The sequence below is a fragment of the Pogona vitticeps genome, chromosome 1, assembly GCF_051106095.1.
Source record: "Pogona vitticeps strain Pit_001003342236 chromosome 1, PviZW2.1, whole genome shotgun sequence".
Classification (NCBI taxonomy): domain Eukaryota; kingdom Metazoa; phylum Chordata; class Lepidosauria; order Squamata; family Agamidae; genus Pogona; species Pogona vitticeps.
In genome coordinates, this window is record NC_135783.1 from 238,949,760 (window position 1) to 238,976,737 (window position 26,978).

Sequence of the window (26,978 nt, forward strand, 5' to 3'; positions counted from 1 at the left end):
ATAAAAACTCCACCAACAAGGGTTTTGATATTCTATTGCAATGAACCCACTCACCAGCTTCCTACAAACTCATTCACACAACCTAGACCATACTGTACACTTCCGTTGGAAACCAGGACATGAAATAAGGGCATCAGCAATGATCACAGAAGATAACTCTAGCAAGTGAGCCCAGAATCCTACAAGGGAGGAACCCTTTATTCTCCACCGGGAACCTGCCATCCTGAGTCCCTAATATCCTCTCCAGATATAACAATCAATTGGGCTTTGAGTGCTAAAATGTTAAGCTGTCAATAAAAAAGAATCCAGAAAAATCATCGTACAGCTAAATTCACATCCTTCCAAGTTTGACTGACTGACTTATGTAAACCACTCACATTCTTCCTTCCTAACTTTGCTTAAGGCTGCTCAAAGCCACTAGGTGACAATAACACACTAACAATATAGTCGTCGTTGTTTAGTAATTTAGTCGTGTCTGACTCTTCATGACGCCATGGACCAGAGCATGCCAGGCCCTCCTATCTTCCACTGCCTCCCGGAGTTGTGCCAAATTCATGTTGGTTGCTTCAATGACATTGTCCAACCATCTCATCCTCTGTCGTCTCCTTCTCCTCTTGCCTTCACACTTTCCCAACATCAAGGTCTTTTCCAAGGAGTCTTCACTTCTCATGAGATGGCCAAAGTACTGGAGCCTCAGCTTCAGGATCTGTCCTTCCAGTGAGCACTCTAGTTTGATTTCCTTTAAAATTGATAGGTTTGTTCTCCTTGCAGTCCAAGGGACTCTCAAGATCCTCCTCCAGCATCACCACAATTCAAAGGCATCAATTCTTCGGCGGTCAGCTTTCTTTATGGTCCAGCTCTCACTTCCATACATCACTACAGGAAAAACCATAGCTTTGACTATTCGGACTTTTGTTGTCAAGGTGATGTCTCTGCTTTTTAAGATGCTGTCTAGGTTCGTCATCACTTTCCTCCCAAGAAGCAGGCGTCTTTTAATTTCGTTGCTGCTGTCTCCATTTGCAGTGATCATAAAGCCCAAGAAAGTAAAATTTGTCACTGCCTCAATATCTTCCCCTTCTATTTGCCAGGAGGTAATGGAACCAGTGGCCATGATCTTAGTTTTTTTGATGTTGAGTTTCAGACCGTTTTTTGCACTCTCTTCTTTCACCCTCATTACAAGGTTCTTTAATTCCTCCTCACTGTCTGCCATCAGAATGGTATCATCTGCATATCGGAGGTTGTTGATATTTCTTCCGGCTTGGGATTCTTCCAGTCCAGCCTTTTGCATGATGTATTCTGCATATAAGTTAAATAAGCCGGGGGACAATATACAGCCTTGTCATACTCCTTTCCCAATTTTGATCCGATCAGTTGTTCCATATCCAGTTCTAACTGTTGCTTCCTGTCTCACAGATAGGTTTCTCAGGAGATAGATAAGGTGCTCAGGCACTCCCATTTCTTTGAGGACTTACTGCGGCCCACACAGTCAAAGGCTTTTGCATAGTCAATGAAGCAGAAGTACATATTTTCTTGAACTCTCTGGCTTTCTCCATAATCGAACATATGTTAGCAATTTGGTCTCTAGTTCCTCTGCCTCTTCGGAATCCAGCTTGTACTTCTGGGCGTTCTCGGTCCACATACTGCTGAAGGCTACCTTGGAGGATTTTGAGCATAACCTTGCTAGCGTGGGAAATGAGTGCAATTGTACAGTAGTTGGAGCATTCTTTGGCACTGCCCTTCTTTGGGATTGGGATGTAGACTGATCTTTTCCAGTCCTCTGGCCACTGTTCAGTTTTCTAAACTTGCTGGCATATTGAATGTAGCACCTTAACAGCATCATCTTTAAGATGATGCTGTTAAGGTGCAATCAGTAATCCTTCATGGATTGTTGCCTTACCATGGTGAAGGGGCTTGAGTAACTCAGAGAAGCTATGAGCTATGTCGTGCAGGGCCACCCAAGATGGACAAGTCATTGTGGAGAGTTCCGACTAAACGCAATCCACCTGGTGTAGGAATTGGCAAACCACTCCAGTATCTTTGCCAAGAACGCTCCATGATCAGAAACAAAAGGCTAAAAGATATGACGCTGGAAGATGGGCCCTTCAGGTCGAAAGGCGTCCAACATGCTACTGAGGAAGAGCGGAGGACAAGTACAAGTAGCTCCAGAGCTAATGAAGTGGTTGGGCCAAAGCTGAAAGGACGCTTAGATGTGGACGTGCCTGGAAGTGAAAGGAAAGTCCAATGCTGCAAAGAAAAATACTGCATAGGAACTTGGAATGTAAGATTTATGAACCTTGGGAAGCTGGAGGTGGTCAAACAGGAGATGGCAAGAATAAACATTGACATCCTGGGCATCAGTGAACTAAAATGGACAGGAATGGGCGGATTCAACTCAGACGATTATCATATCTCCTAACAATATACAAATTATATTTAAAGACACCAGTATAATTATTGCCAAACCTTCCTCCTGCTAGGCAATAAGCCCACTTTGTGTATTTGACCTGGAGCACAGCCTTGAATAATGAGTGTAATGGGCATTCACAAAACTTTTGATTAGGTTATGGAATCATAAAAAGAATACTTTTTATTTATTTATTTATTTATTTATTTATTTATTTATTTATTTATTTATTTATTTATTTGTTTATTTATTTATTTATTCAGTCAGTCAGTCAGTCAGTCAGTCAGTCAGTCAGTCAGTCAGTTTATATAGCACTCATCTGGCCAAAGGCCACTCTGGGCAGATTACAACATAAAAGAACAAAGGACAATCAAAATCAAAATTATAATAATAAATCATAACAACCAGTACATCTATAATTTATACAATAAAACAATCAAACCATTTAAATACATACTACAATACACTAAATGACAACTAAACATTTAAATTGGCGGTAATCATATAGTATTTTGGCTGTAGCAGCAATTTAAGTAAGCTCCATAGATGGAATATTTTGAAATGACTGCTAAAATAACCAGGTCTTAAGTTGTTTCTCGAAAATACCCAGTGAGAATAGTGAGTGGTAACTGATTCCACAGCTGAGGAGCAACTGTCAAAAAGGCCCGGTTTCTTTCTTTCTTTCTTTCTTTCTTTCTTTCTTTCTTTCTTTCTTTCTTTCTTTCTTTCTTTCTTTCTTTCTTTCTTTCTTTCTTTCTTTCTTTCTTTCTTTCTTTCTTTCTTTCTTCCTTCCTTCCTTCCTTCCTTCCTTCCTTCCTTCCTTCCTTCCTTCCTTCCTTCCTTTCTTTCTTTCTTTCTTTCTTTCTTTCTTTCTTTCTTTCCTTCCTTCCTTCCTTCCTTCCTTCCTTCCTTCCTTCCTTCCTTCCTTCCTTCCTTCCTTCCTTCCTTCCTTCCTTCCTTCCTTCCTTCCTTCCTTCCTTCCTTCCTTCCTTCCTTCCTTTCTTTCTTTCTTTCTTTCTTTCTTTCTTTCTTTCTTTCTTTCTTTCTTTCTTTCTTTCTTTCTTTCTTTCTTTCTTTTGTGGGCTTCCTCAGCCGTCCTGTCTGGATGGTAGGATGGGCATTCACAGTTGGGCCTAGGCATTCTGCCAGGTACTGAGGTCCCAAGCCATTTAAAGCTTTGTAGGTTAGCACCATCACAAACAGACAGGTAACCAGTGTGAGGCAGCCAGAAAAGGGGGAAACATGTTGGTATCTGTTGGCTCCACTTAGGACCCTGGCCACCATCTTCTGCACCTGAAGTTTCCATACCAGCCTCATGAGTAGCCCCACATATAAAGCATTACAGTAGTTTATTCTTGAGACTGCCAGTAAGTACATGGATCAACATGTTGGGGGACCCAGTCTCAAGGTAGTGGCACAGCTGGGCAATTCACCTAATGTGGAAGTAGGTGGGTTGAAACACAGATGCTATTGGGGCATATATTGCATTGACAGCGCTGGGTCCAGTAGCATGTCCAGACTTCACACCTCATCCTTCACGGAGAGAGTAGCCCCACCAAAGGAAAGGGAGGCACTCAAACTGCAGACAACAGAAGCACCCACCCGGAGGCCCTTCGTCTTGTTCAGGTTCAGTCTCAATCTGTTGTCCCTCATCCACCCCAGCACAGTAGCCAGGCAGTGCTCAAAGGACAAGATGGCATCCCCTGCAGAAGGGTGGACAGAGATGGGGGTCATTCGCATATTAATGACATGAAACTCCAAAATCCCCTGATGGCCACCTTCAATGGCCCCATATAGATATTAAATTACATTTGGGGGACTAAAACCAGACTGGAATGGGTGGAGGACAGTTTTCCTCTATCCGATCAGCCACCACCCTGTCTGCGAACTTGCTCATAAAGGGAACATTGGCAACAGGCCTATAGTTATTACAGTCATCCACTGTCAAGTTTGTTTTTTTCCAAATGGACCTAATGTCTCCTTGAGGGCATGGGGAACCTGGCCCTCAAGAAAAGACACAATAATGATTGAAGTGGCCCATTCTGTTGTTATCAACTTGGCAGCTTTTAAAAACCAGGTTTGGCAAGGATCAGGGAGCTTGTAGTTGCCCTGCAGGGATCAAGCAGCTTGTTGACCTCAGATGACATCATTACCTGAGGTTCTGGTAGGTTCTTTGGCATGTCAGAGCTTGGAACTAGTTACTTATAAGAGATTGGAAGTTAATTAGTTACAAATGACCAGTTATTTGCAATCACTTCCTTTGTCCAATAACAAAGGTATTGTACCTATAACTTAAGAAATAATAATGTCATTCTCTTTCTAGTACAACTGTAACACTGTACAGTAGTTAAATTTATGTGGGAGGGTGGCTCCACTAAGGCCCTGGCCACACAAGGAAAATGTTCTCTAGTTATTCCCCAGTTAGATTGTTGCTCCCCTCCCCCAAGTTACACAACACACAGTTAAGATCAAAGCATCTTCCTGGCCAGTGGTGTAACTGCAGTTTATTTTCAACTCTTTGGAAAAGTTATGTTATTTTGTACCTCTATTGTATCGGTACATTCATTACCGGAATTGCCTGTGTGCAAAACCTGCCCTGCTTCTTTTCAGAATTGAAGCCAGGAAGGTGGCTGCCATTATTTCAGTGTGCATATTATAATTTTTATTTTTATTTTTCACGACTGGTACATTGATATGCTGGTAAAAGTATGTCAAAGAACAATTTGAGCCATTGCTGCAGTACCAGCATTTTGACATTGCGCTTTTTGCCAGTCATTGTAAGAAAACAGTCCGGGGGGGGGGGGGAATGGCAGATTAAGCTGAAAGGCAGAGGAGATGGTGGGGGAAGTAGATGGGCCAATGAGATTCTGCAGGAGCAGCCAGCGCAACAGCCCCTTGAAGCAAGAGAGAAAATACAGTAAACCAGTACCACAGTGTAGCCAGCCATAATGATTCAAATACTGTAGGAGGAAATAAATTGTTACTGCTAAAAGTTCTCAGGACGTTTGCCCTGGTAAACATGTGACCAAGAATCAGTACAACAGAGGTACAGAAAATATTGAAAGAACTGGAGAACATTTCTCTTGTGTGACCAGGGCCTCAATGGTGGAGAAGAAAGATCACTTGCTTCAAAAGCTGTGCCTCATATTGCAGAATTAAAAATTAAAAATTACAGTATTCACTTTAAAGTAACTAAAAGTATCAGTACAGTTACACTGGAAAGAGTAAAGTGAAGACCTATTTTAAAATTACAGCTACAGTTATCATTATGTCTTGTTCCTTGGAACCATAGATGTAAATAATTACTTTTAGAAATTAACTTTGCAAGCTATACTCCATATTGTCCTTTCCCAAATGCCGCAGATTAATAGTTCCACATGAACGCAAACAGAGTAACCAGTTTTGCCAAAGCTGCTTTGCATTCAGGTAAGACCATCTTAAGAAATGTCATTAATATTCATTGCATTGTTACATCTAGGTTATAATGATAAATAGTGAATCTTGTCATTATCTGTCATGCAAACTTAAAAGCTAGCGCTGACTGGTCCTGTCATCTGACAATATACATATATAGCAATTTGTGAGGCAAAAAGAACCTGAGCATAAAGAGACCAGAGCAATACTTATCTTAATGATCTGCACCAGATGGATGGGTTGGGCAGTGCCTGTCCCATCATAGGGTGTAATTATGGGATGAAGATGGAAGACAGGGAACATTTGTATTTGATAAAGTGGTTTGAAAAGCCGTTGGTTGACAGCAGCATTCTCCTTTTTAAAAAAAGCCTGCTAAGAGAAGGCAATTGTGGTGCTGGAGGAGACTCTTTGAGAGTCCCCTGGACTGCAAGGAGAACAACCCTATCCATTCTGAAATCAACCTTGAGTGCTCACTGGAAGGACAGATCCTGAAGCTGAGGCTCCAATACTTTGGCCATCTCATGAGAAGAGAAGACTCCCTGGAACAGACCCTGATGTTGGGAAAGTGTGAAGGCAAGAGGAGAAGAGGACGACAGAGGACAAGATGGTTGGACAGTGTCATCGAAACTACCAACATGAATTCGACCAAACTCTGGGAGGCAGTGGGAGACAGGTAGGCCTGGCGTGCTCTGGTCCATGGGGTCACAAAGAGTCACACACGACTTAACGACTAAACAACAACAAAAAGGAGGCAAACCAAGTAATGATGCACAGCCAGACCCCATTGATTAGAAACATTCAGCCATGCTTGCACAAAACATGTGAGCCTGGCCGTTTCATTGTTCAAATATTTTGCTGAGGTGGGAGAGCTTTGGTGAGTGAGCAAGTTTTCTTCCAAAGCTCAACTCAGTATTTTCCTGCTGCTGAAGGCAAAGAAATGCAGTTAAAGATCCAAAAGGAATACATGGAGTGTGTTGACAAATATATGTATGCTGGAATTTGGTTGAATGAACAGAATAGAGATGGCTCAGAAATGCTTCCTTAAGAGGTGCAATAGGATATGCAACAAAAAACAAAAACAAATCAGGAATGCACATTTTATAGTGCTATGTATTTTCAATTCTGTTATATAGCATCGAATTGTGAATTTTAATACAGGCAGCTATACAAAAAGAGACACATATGAAATATGGATGTTTAAAAGGATGTATTTGAGAGGGTGGTGCCAAGGGGTGGGAAGTGCTCAAGTGGTGGACCTTGGGGACTGTGTCTTGCACACTCTTGTAATAAAGGCAGAGATGGGGCTGAAATCAAGGGAAAGTACATAAGCTTAAAGAAAGCTTTGTCTCAAAAAAAAAAAAATCTAGGATGCTCAAAAGCAAAGCCATCCATTGCTAAGGCAGCAATTTTTGAACTGCAGTAACATATAATCGTTGTAGCTTGGAGTGACATTGTTCAACATCGGAGCACAATAGCAATTCGCTCCCTGATTGCTAGAGAAGGGTGACTGAGTTTAATCTGCGGGAGCATGGCATGAACAGACTGGAGGATTTCACACAGTGGAATGGAATTGCATAAGGGGAGCCATTAAGAAGTAGGTCTAGGAAATAAATGTGTTAGGTTCCATCTTGAATGGAATGAAGCATATATTGAGTCAGAAAACTTCAGAATATGCACTCTAAAATGTGTACATTTGACAAATGCACTCAAATGTGCATGAAAATCAATGGGGAAAAATACATTCCAACACATACATTTGGCGAGGAAATTTGTTAAAAAAAAAAATGAAGCATAGATTTCCATGCAGCCATTGAAAGAAAAGCCTTGGGGTCCAATATAGAATTGGGATGGGGAAAATGCTTGTGCAAGACAAAATTTTTGGATTTACCACACAGTCTTTCAAGAAAATGTGAGCTCTGGTTTGGAGAACCGTTGTGGTCACATGCGTACGTGACTGACAAGCTAAAACGTTTGGTGGAGTGTGGGCGCATCCAGAAGGGGGAAGTTGGAGCGATCTGCTCCGCGCTTAAAAGGTTCTTATCTTGAGTGCAGCCTGTTTCATCTCTCCCTTGACCATTCACACTGATCAACGATTCTTCTCCCATGAAAAGGGCCCAGACAGGTCTTTGGATTGCTCCAATTTGTCCCCCCCTTTTTTTTATTAATGACACTCCCCTTCCTACCCCCTTCCCCACCTAATCTCAAGATTAGACCACTGTAATGCACTCTACGTGGGGCTGCCTTTGAGGCTGCTGCGGAAACTACAGGTGGTGCAGAATGCGGCAGCCAGACTCCTTAGTGGTGTGAAAAAATACCAACACATTTCACCCACTCTGGTCGCATTGCATTGGCTGCCCATCTGTTTCCGCATCGACTTCAAAGTGTTGGTGCTTACATATAAAGCCCTAAACGGTTTAGGGCCTCGATACTTGGCGGAACGCCTACTTCCACCAAGACCTACCCGTGTCACCAGCGCGAGCCAGGAGGTGAGGTTGAGGAGCCTAACGCCGAAGGAGGCCCGGAAGGAGAAGACAAGAAATCGGGCCTTCTCGGCGGTGGCTCCTCGCCTCTGGAATAACCTCCCTCCTAATATTCGCACGGCTCCCTCGCTGGGCATTTTCAAAAAACAACTAAAAACATTGATGTTTTGGCAGGCCTTCCCCTTTGTCAGTTCGTGACCCCCCCTTTCCTTCCACTCCCTAGTTCTGTCCCATCTTGCTATAAGCTTTCCTATGTAAAATTGCTTTTAATTATATCGTTGTTCGTTTGTGTTGTTGTAAGCCGCCTAGAGTAATCTTAATTGATTAGATAGGCGGGATAATAAATAAATAAATAAATAAATAAATAAATAAATAAATAAATAAATAAATAAATAAATAAATAAATAAATAAATAAATAAATAAATAAATAAATCTTCCTGCAACTATCATTCAGTGGACTGTGGCCATTTCCCTTTTTTGTTGTTGTTGTTGCTAAATAAAGTAGGTGACATAGTGCAAGAGCTGTGAACAAACCATCCAGGTGGGCTACACAGAATGGGCTAATCAGGAGTGAAGGAGTGGGACAACTCTAAAAAGGGGCAGGATGGATCACTCTAAGTCAAAACATGTTGGACGCTATAATTGGATTTGAACCAAACCAAAAACAGTCCACATAGTGATATGCTCATCAGGAAGACCTTGTGTGAGGTCCGTAAGTGTGAAAGTTTGGTGTTCACTGGTTGGAGACAAAAGCTGTGGGAGCACACCAGGACCCAGGGCCTAAGGAAAGAACGTGCTAGGGCTTGTGTTTCATCTGTCTTTGCTACCATGATATAATGCCCTCCCCCACTCCCCATGGGTGTCATATATTGTTCAATTTGCTAGGCAGCAGCAGTATAAAGATTTATTTGAGGGGTGTTAAAGTTATCCAAATGCTTTCTGGCAAGCAGATGGTTGGAGCACTTTCTTTTTCTATTTCTGTGATCTAATCACATCGCTTACCATGCCAAAAACATGCATCATGAACAAAAATGTAATTGAAGCAAAATGGGTGTATTTAATTCTCCCCCCACCCCAGGTATACTCACTTTTGCCTACTCTTTTGAGTTTTAACTCTTGGTTCTGTAGTTTAATACTCACCCAGACAAAATGGGCAGTTCACCACTTTAGAGGCATGCTTTCTTGGCTGCAGGATTCCCACATAACTAAACTAGAAGGGAAGCATTTTACAGTGTTGAGGCTTGAAGACTTGTAATGTCCACTGTACACTACGTACAGTGTAGAAAAATCAGGCCAATGCAGCCAACCAGTCTCCAATAAATTTACAGTATTGCACGTTGCCATTGAGGTACTTTTAAGGTTCCCCATCTAATTTACTGGAACAAAAAATGTCCCATGCCATATTTTGGCAAATTATAGTGTTGAAATCAGAAGAGTCAGTAGGTTGGTCCCAGGGGACTGTGGGGGACAATGGACTTCAGAAAACACAAGATCTACCATTCCTACCCCTAGAACTGCTTCTTACTCAAACTCCTCCCTCTGTCTCAGAAAATACCCCTGAAATCACTAAATCACTAGCCAGGAAAGACAGCTGAGGGGCCTAACACTGAGGGAGGCCCAGAAATAAAGAACAAGAAACAGGGCCTTCTTGGCAGTGGCCCCTCGACTTTGGAACAGACTCCCATCAGAGATCTGCCTGGCTCCCTCGCTGGGTGTTTTCAAGAGCGAACTGAACACCTGGCTCTTTAGGCAAGCCTTCCCCCATGTCACTTCCTGATTTTTATTTTTATTTCCACTGTCTATACTGATTTCTATCTCCCCATCTTGAATGTTACCAATATTGCTATTTAAATTGTTCCTTTTAATTATGATTTTATGCCATTTAATTGTAAGCGGCCCAGAGTAGACGTAGTCTAAATGGGCGGGAAATAAATAAATAAATAAATAAATAAATAAATAAATAAATAAATAAATAAATAAATAAATAAATAAATAAATAAATAAATGCTCATTTAAAAATCTGCCTACATGAAAGTTAATACATTTATTTCGGCTTTGGCTGAAGTTTGCCCTCAGAGGACTATACTCTTGTGGAATCATTATTTGTAATAATAACTTATTTACAATGGATCCTTCATGGTTACAGAATTTCATGAATTGGTTAAGCCAATATCAGGGTGTTCAAATCCTTGCACATAAGTGTGTGTTTTTACCTATTTTTTTTTAACACTGCCAGTAGTGTGTGTGAATATTGTGGATGTGTGATAAGACATAGTGACAGCTGTAACTGGTGCAACAGAAGGCACAGTACTGGTGGGCAGAGGCAACAGGGACAGGCACAACCAAGATTGACAGAGGAATTATGGAAATTGCAGCCCAAAAAGTTACTTTCCCTAGCTCTGACTGTGACTCCATCTTCTGCAGCAGAGAAAAACAGGCAAGGAGGTTTTCAGGATGAGTGCCTGGGACACTACATCTGGCCCCAGCTTCTGCTACCTGTAAGAGTTGCTTCACTCTGCCTAGTGGCAGGGCTGATCCTGCACATGCAATCCAGATGTCACAAAGCAGGCTTGTGATTCTTGTGTAAAGTCCCTCCTCTAAAAGAGAGTGATTCAGTCATCATATCCTGTTCATGTTGATCGGTTGTACGCAACGAGCATAGTTGGAGGCAGGCAGGCTTTGGTGACTCACTGAACTTTCCTAGGAAAGGCTGGAAAGAACGTGGGTTATTTCACAGAAAATGCACTAAGGGAAAGAACATTTGCATTTACATTCAGTCTGCAGTGGCACAAAACTCCAATTTGCTTCAGTTCTCAGAAGGACATTTGTTATGAAGTACGTCTGAGTCTATACAAATGAAGGAATGAATTACACAAGTTTTTTTAAAAAAAAGAAAGATACCTTTTTGCTGCTTGTTAAAAGTAGCTGACACCCTCGTCCCTCCAAATGATGTAGCCGTAATTGGTATTAGTAGCTAAAATAACATTTGTCGAGGAGTACTTGGCTGTGAGACATTACAGGCCTAGTATCACTGGGATGCAGTCGTCACTCTTGTCAACTGCTCCTAATACAAAGAAGTGACAAGCCCAAGCTTTGCTGGCAAGATAACACCGCGACTTGTTCATTATAGGGTTTTTATTCTGCAGGAGCTTTTTTTCCCCTCTTCATAGAAGGAATGCATAGATTTTATTCCACCACCACCTTTTTTTTTTTTGGTACAGGCTCCAAACATTGTTCCGCAGAGCAGATTGTGTTTTCCCAAGATTCAAATAATAATATTTTGCTGATGGGGAAAATGGGATTCTGCCCCCACACAGTGCTTGTAGCATACTACTGTGAGGAAATGTGCCAAAGTATCATGAGCTAGCAAATCCAGGCAACTTTTAGCTCTGTGCTGACTTCACACACCTTGTTTTAAAGCAGTAGACACAGCAAAAATAACCCTTTTCCTTTTGATTTAGAGTTTCATCTGCCTCTTTGCTTTGCAAGATGCTCAGGAGGATTTGAGAACATTAATTTTTGGGGCTATCACTCCTTTGATCCTCCTGCTAGCATAATCAGTAGACAGATCCCTGGGAAATTCTGGGAGCTGTAGTCCAAAACAAACAAACAAACAAAGAAACAAAGAAACAAAGAAACAAAGAAACAAAGAAACAAAGAAACAAAGAAACAAAGTAAGCTCTTCCAGGTTTCTTAGTTATCTGTATTCATATATGTGTATTATGTTCTGTTACAGTGTGGTGTTGTGGATAGAATAAAGGACTAGGACTCTGGAGAACAGGGTTCAAATCCCCACTTGGCCATGGAAACTCAATGGGAAAGTGGAACTGGTAAAACCACTCCTTAAAGCTCTCACCTTCAAAGTTCTATTAGGGCACTATAAGTTGGTTCGGACTTGATAGCACAGAACTCACACACACACAAATCACATTTGACTTACAATGACACTAGTATGGTTTTAAAAATATGTCAGATATTTAAGGAGAGGTTTTACCCATCCCCTCTCCCCCAGTGACCTTTCCCCACCCAACATATACCATACTTCAGGAAATATAGCTCTGGGCCAGAATCCTACTGTCGTTTCTGTAAGGTTTGTGTAACTTGCCATAACCAATAGTGGCTGATTAATAAGGTGCCAGGGCACATCTCAGTTGTGCAGTTGGGCACATGACCAGGCACACAACTGAGGTATGCCCCAACATGTCATCAATTAGCAAGTTATGCAAACCTTTCACAAACATCAGAACACTTCTGGCCCTTGTGAGGAAGAATAGGGTCAAATTACTGTTGTCGTATGCCATCAAGTCAATTCTGATTTATGGCAAGCCTAGTAGAGTTTTCAAAGTATATAAGATATTTGAGGAGCAGTTTTACCAGAGCTATCATACCACTGAGCTTCTATGGCCAATCAAGGACTTCAATCCAGGCCTCCCGAGTTGTCATCTGTCATACTATCCACTACACTACACTGATTCTCATAGCCATATGTATCACCACCAACGCACAGAGAGAAGAGGAAGGAAATTGGAAGAGGGAGGAACTGTGATAATAGAGATAATTTATAAAGCACCCAACAATATTTCAGACAAGTTTGTTCAGGATCTCAGAAAGATGCCATTAATTACTCCCATCGTTCCTTCAAAGCAAACACCACACTTTGGGATATCCCATCCTCTCTATTCTGCAACTGCCACCTTGGCTGCAGTAGCCTTTGATTCATGTCTACTGAAGGAGGCCATCAATGCAATTTGCTTTAACAGAGACTTGTGAGTGGTTAAACTGCAGTACTGCAATCAAGCCTCTGCTCACGACCTGAGTTTGATCCCAGTGGGTTCAAGTAGCCAGCTCAAGGCTGACTCAGCCTTCCATTGTCCAGGGTCAGTAAAATGAGTACACAGCTCACTGGCGGATGAAGTGTTTCTTTTGCATAATTATGTTGTAAACCACACAGAGAGTGCTCTAGCACTATGGGGCAGTATATAAGTGACAACAACAACATTAGTGTTTCTGTTATGTTAGCGGTGTGGCGGTGAACTGAGGACAGTCACATCCATGTTTCTGGAATCTGAGTCTACACAAGACAATGGGCAGGAGCAACCTACATTCCTCAGCATAATTTTTCCCAGTAGCAAGTCTATTGCTCTTGCAGGACAGCTACCACCCCCAAGTCCAATTGCTAGTCCCAACTAGAGGAGACACACTGATCAATGGTAAGTTTCTCTTCTAAGCACTTTGTATGGCAGGTATAGGGCAACTGCTTATGTATAACCGAAAAGAAAGGCAGCCATCATCAGGAAGGGCAGAGTTGCTGAACAGATGGCAAATTCAAAGTGTATTTTTAAATATAATTTAAAGAGAATTAGAATGCATCTCACCATCATCAGGAAGACTGTGAACTGACAACTGTGCCTGCTGACTCTTCCGTTCAGCCACCACCTGTGGATGGGCAAAGGTCAGGGTCTCCAACCGTACCTCTTATGGCTCTTTACCTTTAAGTGAGACTCAGGCAGCCTTTAGATAGTAGGCATCACCAAAAGAATGAGCTGTCTTCTGGCAGCTGTTCAAATGGACAGCTAGCCTTCCTAAAGGGGGCCACCCTGGGGAGGAGTTGAAACACACAGCCCATGCACTACATGTGCTCCGTGTGTTCTTGCGGGTTCGTCCCCTATAAGCCAAATGTGTTTGGGGGGTGCAGAAATATTTTTTCGAAAACACACACCCTTGCTATATAAAGGAATTGCATTCTTGGATGCCTCCAAGAAGCACAGTTATCCTTAAAAACATTGGCTGCATTCTCTACATTCTTAGTTTTAAGCAAAAAATGTGGTGTTTTTTTTTAAAAAATAACTGATATATAGAACAGCTTGCAAGAAAATATAACAGTTATTTTTTATTTTTATTCCTTGCTATCAACAGTACAAGTGACAGCTTATCAATTCAATCTTCCATTTTCGGTCTATAGCTTTTGAAAAGAACAGTTACAAATATTTACAATTTAAAGTTTTAGGGTTGGATTTTGGTTTTTTTTAACTAAGGAGAATAAAAGGCTTGCTATATTGATGCCTTCCAATATAATGCGTTCCTCCACCCACAAAGAAATTCCTATATATACACATATATTAAAACACTGCAGATTAGTAATACTAAGGCAAATGTCAGACTATAATACACTCATACACTTGCCTTAATATCCCTAATCTTGCAAGACGTCCAGCTATTTCATCTTAATCGGATCCATCAATGCATATTTTAAAAGTTCAAAGTCTGAAGTTAATGCTTTCAGCATGCGAGCGCCTTCTAATATGGTCCTTATCAGTGATGCCTTCATAATTTCAGCAAATTGAACTTTGCCGTTCGTCATGCGGGAAGCTGTTAGCAGAGAAAGACACTTTCTAATAAGCATTATGGAAAACATTTCCCTGGCAAAGTATTGAAAAGACCAGCCAAAAAGAATTCAGAGAAATTGATACTTCTTAGCACCCTGTGATGCCAGCTCCCTTCTTACCAAGAGCCAAATGAAACAGATCAATGCTTCTTCCTGCCTTTCTTTCTTGGAAAGCTGGAACACCTTCTGGTAAGACAGCTAGTCTCACGCTAGGATTCTTGGTGCGAGCCCAGTTTGTATTCTGTCATGTTTGGCTTAGGTTTTGAGGTTCATAATGAACAGTCAAAGCTCTGGCCCAAAGCATTGGGGGAGTTTTAGCTACTTCGACAGCCCTATCCAAATTTTACAGTGATGACATGAGGCCTGCTATTTGTTGGCACTATCAAACTTCCTTTGAAAGCAATTGGCTTCTGCCAAACTATCCTGAGAGTGGAAGCAATTTTTTTTCTGGCTACATTGACTGGTGGAGAAGCACAAATAGAGAGAGTGTTAAAGGTGGAGAATGGAGAAGTTGACATGGAGCCAGGACGTTTTGACTACCTGGCAATCAAAGGAATAGCAGGTGAAGCGAATCTGCCCTGCCACTCATGGGGACAGGACCTTCTTAGCCCACAAAGAACTGAGTAAACAAATGTGGAGCTGTAATATTAACAGCACATTGCAAGAGTAAGAATGAACATGAATATAAGCAGGATTCTGTTTCATCTTCCCTCTATAGAGGGAGCTGTGTGTGTTTCATTGTTGAAGATTTTTAAAAAAATCTTTTATAATTTCCATACAGCAGCTAGTTAAGCTTTAGGATGTTTAGGAATACATTTTTTAACTGCTAAGATGTTTGTTTACTTAGGACAGGACGGGATAAATGTCACTGTAATTAACTGATCCAGTACAGCCTGTTGGGACAAAACACACACCTGTTATAGAGACTCACTCATTCAGAAAGGTTAATGAAGATGTCTGAGGTAAATCTCCTGAATTTTTTTCCTCCTGGAGTGAATTGTCATTGTAGGAGCAGTTGGACTGGATTGCATGTTTATATCCTGTGCCCTTCTGTACTCAATGAAATTCATTCCAAAGGCTGTTCTGCAAGGATTTGTCAGTATGTTTTTTGTTTGGAACTGAAGGTAAAGGATCTCAATTCATCCCAGTGTAGAGTGATTCAGAGGGGCAACATCTGGGTGGATGATCTCTGAAATCTATTGTGTAGGCTTTTAATTGAAATAATATTAGCTGTGGGTCTGATGGCAATTTTAATTGTATTTTAATTGTATTTTAATTATTTTATCTTTTGCTGTATTGAATTTTAATTATTGTAAGCCGCCCAGAGACCTCTGGGTAGTTTGGGCGGCATATAAATTGAATAAATAATAATAATAATAATAATAATAATAATAATAATAATAATAATAATAATAATAATAATAATAATAATAATAATAATAATAATAATAATAATAATAATAATAATAATAATAATAATAATAATAATAATAATAATAATAATAGTCTGTCAAGTATTCAGGACAGAGTGCATGCCAATGACTCCTCCCCCCCCTTTTTTTTTTCTACTTAGGGGATATTCCTGCTGGTATGCTCCTCAGAGTCAATCTCTGACAGAGCAAGATATTGTGGGATATAGTTGTATGAACTATATGGCCTACCCTACACTCTATGCCCTCATGAGTGTTATAATAAGATGCAGCTGTAAGTCTGATCAGCTTCCATACACAGAATGGGAGTTGAAGGTGGAGAATGGAGAAGGTGGCATGGAGACAGGACGTCCTCTGCCACAGCAGCAAAATATCACAGGTCATCCATGATGGGCTACAACATGGCTTCTTCCACATCCCTCTGATAATTATGTGTTAGAGGGATTATCATTAGAGGGACACATTACATTCCACATACTGTATATTCCATCCTTCCCAGGAGTTGGGTTGATCCTGGCATGGGAAATTGTCAGGCCACTGTCTCCTTCCAGACAACATGGGGCTCATACATTACTAAAATAATGGAGTTCACTGTACAATGGGGTCCATGGACCAAACGATACCCTAATAATAGCTCATCATTAGAAGATGGACTTTCTGAAGTGGTGAGTTCACCTGATTGTCACAGCAGGAGCTTTTCACATTCCTGCAGCCTAAAGATTAGGTTGCTTTGTTTTGTAATTGGTCATCAGAAGCAAAGTGCAAGCTACATTTGTGTTTATGATTGCTCAGTCATGAAGATGCATGTCACATTTTTGGAGCACTAACTGATTTTGCCTTCTAATGACAGGCTACCTCTAACACAGAGTTTGGCCCCATGCTGCTGAAGTAAGTTCCCTTTGCATTCTCCTCATTTCTTCAGATGATTAGATGCTCAAGAGGCATGTTATGAGATTTAGTTTCCTTTGAAACAAAGGGAACTAGAGACATAGAACTTGGCGCTTTTATCTATAAAGTTATACGAAGACCCTATTGAGGAGCACCTAAAATATAAGCAAAATGGGTCATTCTGCCTCAGATTCTCCAAAGCAGAAGCACAGATGCCAATTCTCCACAGTCCTTCAGCCTGGACTGTCAGGCTGTCTGCCTCTATTCCACCACTCACCAAACTGAATCTACAAAACAACTTCTAGCAGTCTTTCTGTTCACATCTGCCTTTTAAAAACTCTGCTGAACATCACAGAACACTAATTTTTCTTTGGTCAATCTCCTTACCTGCATTATGTGACATTTTAGGGGGAATCAGAGCAATTCACAATATTTTAAAAAGTCCAACTTATAGCACCAATCCTTTTTCAGAAGAAGAGAGGGTGGCAGTGTGTCTTCTTTATAGTGAACAGTCCTCTGTCTGAAGGTCATTCAGTAGATGGTCCTCTATTTGAAAACACCCTCTATTATAGGGGCAAGTCATGGTTTAGAGATCAAGAACTCTAAGAACTGAAATCAGGGAGGAGATCTTAAGTTTCCCATCAATGGTAAACACCTGGATTACAGAAAGGGGAGGCACACAGCTCAGCAGAACTCATTCTTTCCTAATAATGTTGAGTGTTTTATCTGTATTTAAATTTGAGTATCTATTTTGAAACTTGTGTTGACACATAAACATTAGAATGTGCAAATAGTATGTAAACCTGTGTCCCTTCATCTTCTACTCCACACCATTTTTTATTTTCCAGCTACTCTAAAGGGACTTTTGTCTGTACAACAACCTCCTGAGGTAACTTAGTTATAGCTGGGTTATGCTACTGAAATACCTCAGAATATGCAGTAGTGTTATTGAAAGTGATTTAAAGTCACATGGCACTCACTGCATGCATTCCTTTTATTCCAGTAGTTTTTTAAAGAGAGAAGACAGACAGGGAAAGGAGGATTTAAAACTGCACTTTCCCCTCTTCCTTCCCATCCTTACATTTCCTCTTCTTCATCTTCTCATCTCCCTCTCTCCTCCCCTCTCACAATCTCAAATGAATGACTCTCTCAGTGGCTAAGTGATACACCTATAAAGTGATTCGGACATTTATTTATTTATTTGTTTGTTTGTTTGTTTGTTTGTTTGTTTATTTATTTATTTATTTATTTATTTATTTATTTATTTATTTATTTATTTATTTATTTATTTATTTATTTATTTATTTATATCCCGCCTATCTGGTCAGTTATGACTACTCTAGGCAGCTTACAGCATAAAATACATGGATAAATTTAAAAAGGATTATTACTTTTACTTACTTACTTTCTCCAAACCTTTATTGGCATAAATACAGCTGGGATTACTAACAATATACACAACGGGTTATAATTTGGAAGTTAATTTAAGAATCTCAAGCAGAAAAATAGCGACAGCTTCAGTGATACGGGAGGAAGAATCATTCAGGAAAATCTCAGGGGTATTCGGCAGGGAAGATAACCAGGGTTCTAGTAGTGCCTTACGAATGGAAAAATGAACTGAGCAGAAAAACAATATATGGTCAAGTGTATCCGGAACCAAATGGCAGAACAGGCATAATCGATCCTCTTTAGGAATATTTGCAAATCGACCGGTATGGTTCGCTGAGGGAAAAATGTTAAATCGGGCTAACATAAATGCTCTTCTTAACCTGGGGTTGATAAGTGAGGAAAAATAATCTGGATGATAACCAAGTGAAGGGAAAAGACCAAAAGAAAGCGGGGAACAGGTAGGATTCAGTTTGGCTGCAAGAACCTCAAACTCATGCTGCCAGAGTTTAGATTTAATAAGAGCATGGGCCTGTTGAATTCCTAAATCATTTAGGGATTCTAAATTCAAATCAAGGGATTGAAGTTTAATCTCAATCAACTTCAGCCACTTGGAAAGGAAATTGTCTCTGAGTAGATCGTATAGTAAGGAATTGGGCTTAGAGTTTAAATGTAAACGAAGCCAATATTTAAATGTGGTGGACCAAGCAAGGGTAGAAGGGAGATGGGTACCCAATTCCAAAACTAAAGTTGAAAGACGAATCATGTTGGGGACTCCTAGGATTTTCCTGAAGAAGGCGGCTGCCAAAGTGTCAACATCGTGATCTATGGCCTCAATCCAAATAGGAGCTCCATATAGTAAGTGGGAAAGCAATTTAGTCCGAAAAATAAGCAACGCTGCAGGCACAAATTGATTGCCAGATGAGTAGTGAAATTTTGAGATGGCATTAAGATGGAGGCTAGAGGAAGATAGAACCAATTTTTTGTGGGGACGCCAACTGAGTTTATGATGCAGAGTGATACCTAGATATTTAAAGGATAAAACCTGCTGAAAGGTTTGTGCTCCGATTGTCCAGGGAGATAGTGATACAGAGTTGGAAAAGTTAATTATTTTAGTCTTGTCAGCATTTATAACCAGATCGTTGGCTGAACAAAAAGTTTGAAATTTGGATAGGGTACGACGGAGACCAGCTTTTGTTAGAGATAATAGGACTGCGTCGTCCGCATACAAAAGCACAGAAATTGGGGAACCATTAAGAGAGGGTGCAGCATTAGTAGAAGCAGAAAGAGAGGAAGGCAGGTCCGCTAAAAATAAATTAAAAAGTAGTGGGGCTAAGACACATCCCTGTCGAACACCTTTGTCAACTAATAATTTGTCAGAGAGCTCATAGGAGTTTGGCAGCCGAATCTGACATATATTGGAGGAGTGGAGATGCCTAAGCAAAAAAAGCAGTCGGGGTTCAATACCCCAGTTGTTAAGTTTATCCCACAGTAAATTCCTATTAACTGAATCAAAGGCTCCTCGTAGATCAACGAAGGCGGCAAAAAGTCTAGCTTTGTGATAAATTGAGTATTTTTCGGCAAGGTGATACAAAAGCAGAACATGATCCAGAGTCGAGGCTTCAGAGCGGAAGCCTATCTGTTCCTTCCCAGGGAGGTTTTTAGAAGAGGCCCAAGCTGATAGTTTTGATAAGAGAAATTTAGAATAAAGTTTGCCTATATGAGACAATAGGCTGATTGGGCGATAGTTACTAGGAAGAGAAGGGTCGCCCTTTTTGAAGATTGGTATCAGAATAGAAGATAGCCAAGAGTCCGGAAATACACCGGAGTGATTTACTATGGTAAATAATTTGGCAAGCAGATGGGACCACCAAAGAGGATTGTTAGACAGAATCTCTGAGATAACATGATCAGGCCCTGGGGATTTGCCAGGTTTAAGGGTGGAAATTAACTCTAGTACCTCATCGGAGGTAACCGGGGGCCAATCTGGGAAGTTTTGAGAGGGATTGATAGAATAATGGGGAGAGCACGAGGAGGAGAAGATTTTTGAAAAATGGGTAACCCAAGAATCAGAGGGTATTGGAGAGTACGGAGAGAGAGCATAAGATAAGTTTGTACGGGAAACAAGGGACCAAAAAACCTTAAAATTCTGAGAAAGAATGGCTTGCAGCAGATTGGACCATTTGCGTTGGGCGTGTAGATGTTGTTTCATATCCAGAAGGGTGGTACAAGACCTTCTGGCTTCGAAGTAAATTTTAAGAGCAATAGGGGAAGGGTAGGCTCGAATAGAATGAAAAAGGGATCTGACCTGTTTCTTTGCCAGCCAACAATCGGAGTCAAACCAAGAATTAGCTCGATTGTGGGAAGAAGACCGATAAGGCCTACTAAGAGCTTGAACCAAGGAGGCCAAGAGACAGTCGTAAGTGTCTATAGCCTGGGGGGTAGAGTTGGTTGAACCTATAGTATTAATAAGGTCAATAGTCTCTGGCAATTGTGACCATGATAAAAAGTCAGTGTCAGTTTGAGGGGACCATTTAAGGCGTGGTGTGGGGCTGAGAGGGGGGGGAGTAATAGGAGGGGGACGGACTGGGAGATTTAAGGATAGTCGAAGAGGCAGGTGGTCACTGTCAGTTCGTGTTTCAACAAAGAAATCAGATATCAATGGAAGGAGAATAGGGGAGGCAAGGGCATAATCGATTACACTGGGGCCCTTGACAGAAAAATGAGTATAACCCCCAGGAATGTCTCTCCCCACAGTTCCATTTAATATAACAACTTGGAGACTGAGACTAAGGTTGGCTAACAAAGCAGCATAAGCATTGATAGAATGGTCTTTAGAGGATCTTGCAAGGTTGAACCAAGGAGGGGTTGATGTTTCAAGATCCCACTTCAAATGGCTAGCCAGTTTGATGTTATTAGGTCCTATTCTGGTATTTAGATCACCCATAAGAAGAACAGAAGCTGTGGAGTGAGTCCTTAAATGGAGATTTGCAAGATTCTCAATCTCGGTCCAGTAATTATTCGGGGAAGGAGCAGAAGGCGGTATGTATAAATTGAAAAGTAAAATAGTAAATTTGTTACACTGCAATAACAGAATCTGAATATAATTGGAATGGGAAGGGATAGAAGATAGTGTAAACAAGGAAGAGGATTGAAAAAGACAACATAGTCCAGCTGCAGGGCGACCCTTAGGGTTAAGTTTAATAGCGGGTATATGAAACGTAGAGAAACCCGGAATAAACAGAGGTGTTAATGACCAGGTTTCTTGAAGAATAATAATATCATAGCCGGATAGAAAACTGGTTAAATCCTTATCTAAGGCTTTTCTCTGCCACCCAGAAATATTCCAGGAGAGGAATTTAATATGAAAAGGGGAATTAGGGGGCAACTGAGAAGTATCATCCAGTCATGAAGAGGCTGGAAATCTAGGATTAGGGGTGGATGGAATGGGAAAGGGGGGGGAACAAGCAGATTGGAGGCGAGGGGAAGTTATCTGGGGTGGGCTGGGGCTAGATTGTGGTAAGGAACTTAAGGGCATAGTATGACAAATACCTAAAGAGGAAGAACAATTTGAATCCCTACAGGGTTTTGTGCTATTAAATGTAAGTTTGGGATTGACGAAATCAAACTTTAAAGGGGGAGGGTCTTGAGTAAGAGCATCAACCAGGAGAAAAGCGTCGGGTGTTACACTACGTTTGATTAAACAAATTGGGGATAGCGGGATAACGGAAGGGGGCTTGGAAGGGTTGGTAGCTATAAAATTACAATCGGAAATGTCCAGTTGTTTGGGAAGGTCAACATCAGGTTGTGGATCCTGGGAGGTTCCTGAGAATGTCGTGGGTAGATTCATGATGTTATCAGAGGGAAAATTTTGGAGAGGCAATGATTGTATTTTAGGCGAATTAGGAAGTACTCCTGTAGTCTTCTGGAAGGGAGTTGGGATCAGGATGGAGTTCTGCAGGGGGTCCAGGGGCAAATCAAGAGGATTGGTAGAACTCTTGCAACAAGAGGTCCGGGCAACTGAAGAAACTTGCAAAGAGGCATGCAAAGGCAATGTAGATATAAGAGGTCTGATTGGAATAACATCTTTAAAAAAACGATGGGGAGTAACTCCCCAAGTGCGTAAAAACTGTGCAGATGCAAACAAAAGTCCCGGGACAAGATGAGAGTCAAACTTCAAAAGTACTCTACTCTCAACATGAGACTTAGATAATAATTCAATGTTGACCAGATCAATCTTCCGAATAGGCATTCTGAGAAGAGCAGCGAGGTGTCTCTTGGCCAATATAATTCTGTTCCAGCATGGGTAGCTTGCAGAATTGCCAGAAGGACGCACTGTGATGACAGCCGCGTGTGGATCGTAGACTAATTGAGTGGCTGGCTGCATGGAAGTCCGTTGAGTAGCATTATCTGGCGAAGGATGATGAAAAGCAAATTGATGAGAGTCAAAAGGAATATCTTTCAGGCTTTTAGGAGGATTAACCGATATCTGGGGGTGTGTGTGGCAGAGCTCCCTCACAGCAGCCGTGAGGCAAGTAAGCTGCGTAAAAATGCGAGAAACCGTCTGGTAAGTCAACAGTGAGTGATGTTTCAAAAGTTCAAGGGTATCACAGTCCAAGGATTCATCCGCACAGGAATTCTCATTAGGCTTCTGCGTCGGGGGCTTAATTGGAGAAGAGGAATGTTCTGGAAACGCCCCGTCCGAGGAACACTCATTCACAGGCAAGGGTGGTTTATTAGACACTGGGGGCTGAGATGAAAAATAGGACTCCAGCCTCGACTGTTTGAACAAAGGCAGCAATCTTGCAGAATTAGGGCTAGGTGGCGAAAGAAGTCTCTTGGATTTCCCCATGGCAGTAGGCAGTTGAATAAGGGGGCAGGGTGAGAATAACACACACTCTCTTCTCAGAGGAACAATGGCGTCAGGAGGAGTCTTTTCAGCTGGGAGCTGTATCAACAACGTCGTAGGAGAGATGCGTTGGCAGGCCACCAAACAAAATAACCAGAACAACAAATGACTCCCCAGCTGATAAATAGAATTTGCAGGGAGAGAAAGTAGCAACTCAAGGAGAGAGGAAAAAGCAAAAGGATTACCGGAGCTCCGATTCCAGCTGCAGTCGGCTCGGACTCTCCTGAGCAGTTCCTTGTCCACGCTGTCTAATTACTTCCCCAGACCGGAGTTTTGTAATCCTCTGTTGTTTGCTGTTGTTCGCTGGTATTAAGGCTCTTCTTGATAAGGACCGAGCTGATGGTATTCACCAGATATCCACAAGGCTACCCGGCCTTATCTGCACTCTTCCTTCACGAAGAAGTACGGTTCTGGCTGCAGGGAGACTATCACTAATTGTGAAAACTATAAGGTTTGTTTATAAAAATAAAGATAAAATAACGCTTGCTCACTGCACCCAGCTGGAAAGTAGGGTAGCAGCTTCAAGTAAATAAAAACAGTAAAACCGTATAGAGTTAAATAAAATAAAGATAAAATCATCGCCGCTTGGCCAAAAGCGTGCTGCCTGGGCGAGCCGGAACCGGAAGTCTCGAAGGGGTAGCAAAGCAAAGGAAGATCCCATGGCATTTATTTATTTATTTATTTATTTATTTATTTATTTATTTATTTATTTATTTATTTATTTATTTATTTATTTATATCCCGCCTATCTGGTCAGTTATGACTACTCTAGGCAGCTTACAGCATAAAATACATGGATAAATTTAAAAAGGATTATTATACAGTAGACACATTAGCAAGATGGAGAACAAACAAAGTGAGTCACGGTAGAGAAGGACAAGGAAAACATTAGGAATTAGCTGGAAGGAAGGCCTGCCGAAACATCCACAGTTTTAACTGGTTCTTAAAGATACCCAGCGAGGGGGCCGCGCGAATCTCCGGAGGTGGCTGGTTCCAGAGGCGAGGAGCCACCGCCGAGAAGGCCCGGTTTCTTGTTTTTTCCTTCCGGGCCTCCCTCAGCATCAGGCTCCTCAGCCCAAGTCCACCCCCACACACACAAAAAAATGGGACTGGAGCAGGAGGGAATGCTGACAGGATGAAAGGAAGAGGCAGCCAAGGCTTGGACATCACTTTTGTGAGACAAAAGGAAGCGGCTCAAGGAAGAAGAGGAGGAGGAGCAGAAGGAGGCAAGGAAGCAGCTATGGTGGTGGCTGCTATTCCGACTTCTGGTGCACCTCAGGGTGACACAGCCAAGGCATGCATGGTCTGAGCCCAGAGTAGCGTTGGTGTCAGGTACTGTTATGGTTGTGGTGGTGGTAGTGGTGGCTGCTTCTTCTTCTTTGCACCCATACCTTCTTTGTTTACATTCAGAGAAAGACAAAAAAGAAAGACAGAACTCATTCAGGAAAAAAAATGTTGGCAGAGGTGTTCAAATATGGTGAATTGCTAGAAAATAATCAATTTGACATCCGACAACCGTCTGGTGTAAGAGTTAAAAAAACTCACTGCCACTCAAAACATACACAATTCCCTGCCAAAATAACCCACACTTCCATCAATTTAAAATATGCTGGACTCAATTTAAATATATAAATATATATTACTAATATTATTGGGTCCTCAGTGAGGGAGATGGAGTGTCCTGAGATTAACCAGGAGGTTTCATAGTCCGATGTGGATTAGAATCTGGATCCTTCAAGTTCCAATCTGGTGCTCAAAGCTCTTCCATAAAACCCATGTCATCTACTTTAATTGAGCTCAAAAATCTAATCTATTTATATTTACGTCATATGGAGGAAATTCAAGACATTACATTGTCATTGCCTTTAACTGTCAATGCTAATGTTAGATACCAAAGGGCTGACAGAGAAAATGGCATATCATACTTTGTTTGGTGCTACTTTCTGTAAGCAGTGCACCTTTTGTTGTTGGCTCCTTCAAAAATGCCCTTTCAGGAGCTTGAGAGCCTGCCCAGACTGGCCGTTTTGGTGGATCAGACTCGTACAACCATTCTGGTGAGGTAGAGAGGAGGACTGATGTGCCATTTGACACTCTCCTCCTGCCCCTTGGCAAATGACCCCTTGTAGCCAATCAGCCATCAGCTGTCAAAGAAGAATCAACAAATAAGGAGAGGAGTTGCTGCTATACTGAGATCACTGGCACTTGCCCCATATGTCACCTAGCGCATTATCTATGGTGCTTGTCTCCAACAGGCAGGTGCCCCTGCAGAAGAGAGCCCTTTAGTGACAGTTGTGCTGGTTGGGGTGCCTGGAGCCAGCAAAAAAAATGAATGCTCTGCCACTGGGCCAGAAAGGTGCAGCACAGCTCTTAAAGAAGAAGGATGGCTCAATCTAAGTAGAAACACATGGGCTTTTTTCACTAGCCAAACTGTGCCCTCAGCAAGCTATGTATCATATTTATGTGCTAGTGTGGACATGTCCTAAATTGCTTGCCTCAACTCGGCATTTCCTGGAGGGGGGTACAAATCCTACAGTACATCCAGCTGCTGATGGTGTTACCATTCATTGGTTGAGATCTTGTTGCTTAGCTTTTTAAGTTGCTCTAGAGTAAGCCCACTGAATCAGTGGGGATTTGGTGAGACAACTCCTCTGTAACTTCCACTATTCAAATGTTCCTACTCTAGTTGTGTTTTACTATGCTAAGCAACAGGGTTTTACCCATTATGTCACTTTTGAAATGTAACTTTTATTATGCCCTTGATGCCACAAAAGTAACTTGTCAAAGGTAGCTATATTACTTTAATGTTGTTACTTATGTCTGAGTTCTGTTTGCTTCCATCCCCATCATAATATTAGAACTGCAGAGCTGGAAGGGACCTTGTGGATCATTGAGTCCAGTCCCTGTCAAGGAGGCCCAGTGGAGAATTGAACTCCCAACTTCTATGTCTGCAGCCAGATACCTAAACTACTCAGCAGTTACAATTTGACACCAGAAATGACTACCACATTTTGCCTAGTGTGAGGGTCAGCCTCATACCAAGTCCCATCTGGTGGAGGCAAAGAAGACTAGATCACTTGTTCTTAACCTTGGGTTACTCAGGAGTTTTGGACTGCAACTCCCAGAAGCCTTCACCACCAACTGTGCTGGCTGGGGTTTCTGGGAGTTGCAGTTCAAAAACATCCGAGTAACAAAGGTTAAGAAACACTGGACTAGATAATTAAAAATAGAAACGCCTTTAATGCATGCTCTGCACTGAACATCGTGAGGGGGAAGGAGATCTCATTAGATCTCATTAGATGGCCTCACTGAAAAATCATCCTGGCATCTATACTATATGCATAGTAAACTCTCGAAAGGATCAAGAATCCACTGTTGGGGTGTGCCTATGCATATACAACTGTATAGATCTCTATTAAGATCTTCCGTGGAATACAGAAAGCTCAGGGCATGGTCCTGGTGGACCTAGTGATACCCTCTCCCCTCCACACCACTGGTTGAACTGCACAAAGGTGCTTGAGAAAAGTACAAATGAGAGGCATGACTATAGGCAAGATGAAGTGCTGATTGGATACTGTAGGGCTCTTCCTTCCCTAGAAACATTTTACTAAGGCAACCAGTCCATGTTATTAAGCTTGACCTAGTTGGCCTGGATCCAAGGCAAAAACAGGAAGAAGAAAGCAC

At 41.6% G+C, this 26,978-nt stretch overlaps 1 protein-coding gene and 1 long non-coding RNA gene across 2 annotated transcripts in view; one reads left to right on the plus strand and one right to left on the minus strand.

Moving 5' to 3' along the window:
* The window catches only part of MARCHF4 (membrane associated ring-CH-type finger 4), a 165,897-nt gene that overhangs the window by 35,490 nt on the left and 103,429 nt on the right, over positions 1-26,978 (minus strand). The window lies entirely within an intron of this gene.
* Positions 18,402-23,833, plus strand: LOC144584421 (uncharacterized). The gene is made up of 2 exons (XR_013538655.1): positions 18,402-20,807; positions 21,327-23,833. It is a non-coding gene; the product is annotated as an uncharacterized LOC144584421 (long non-coding RNA).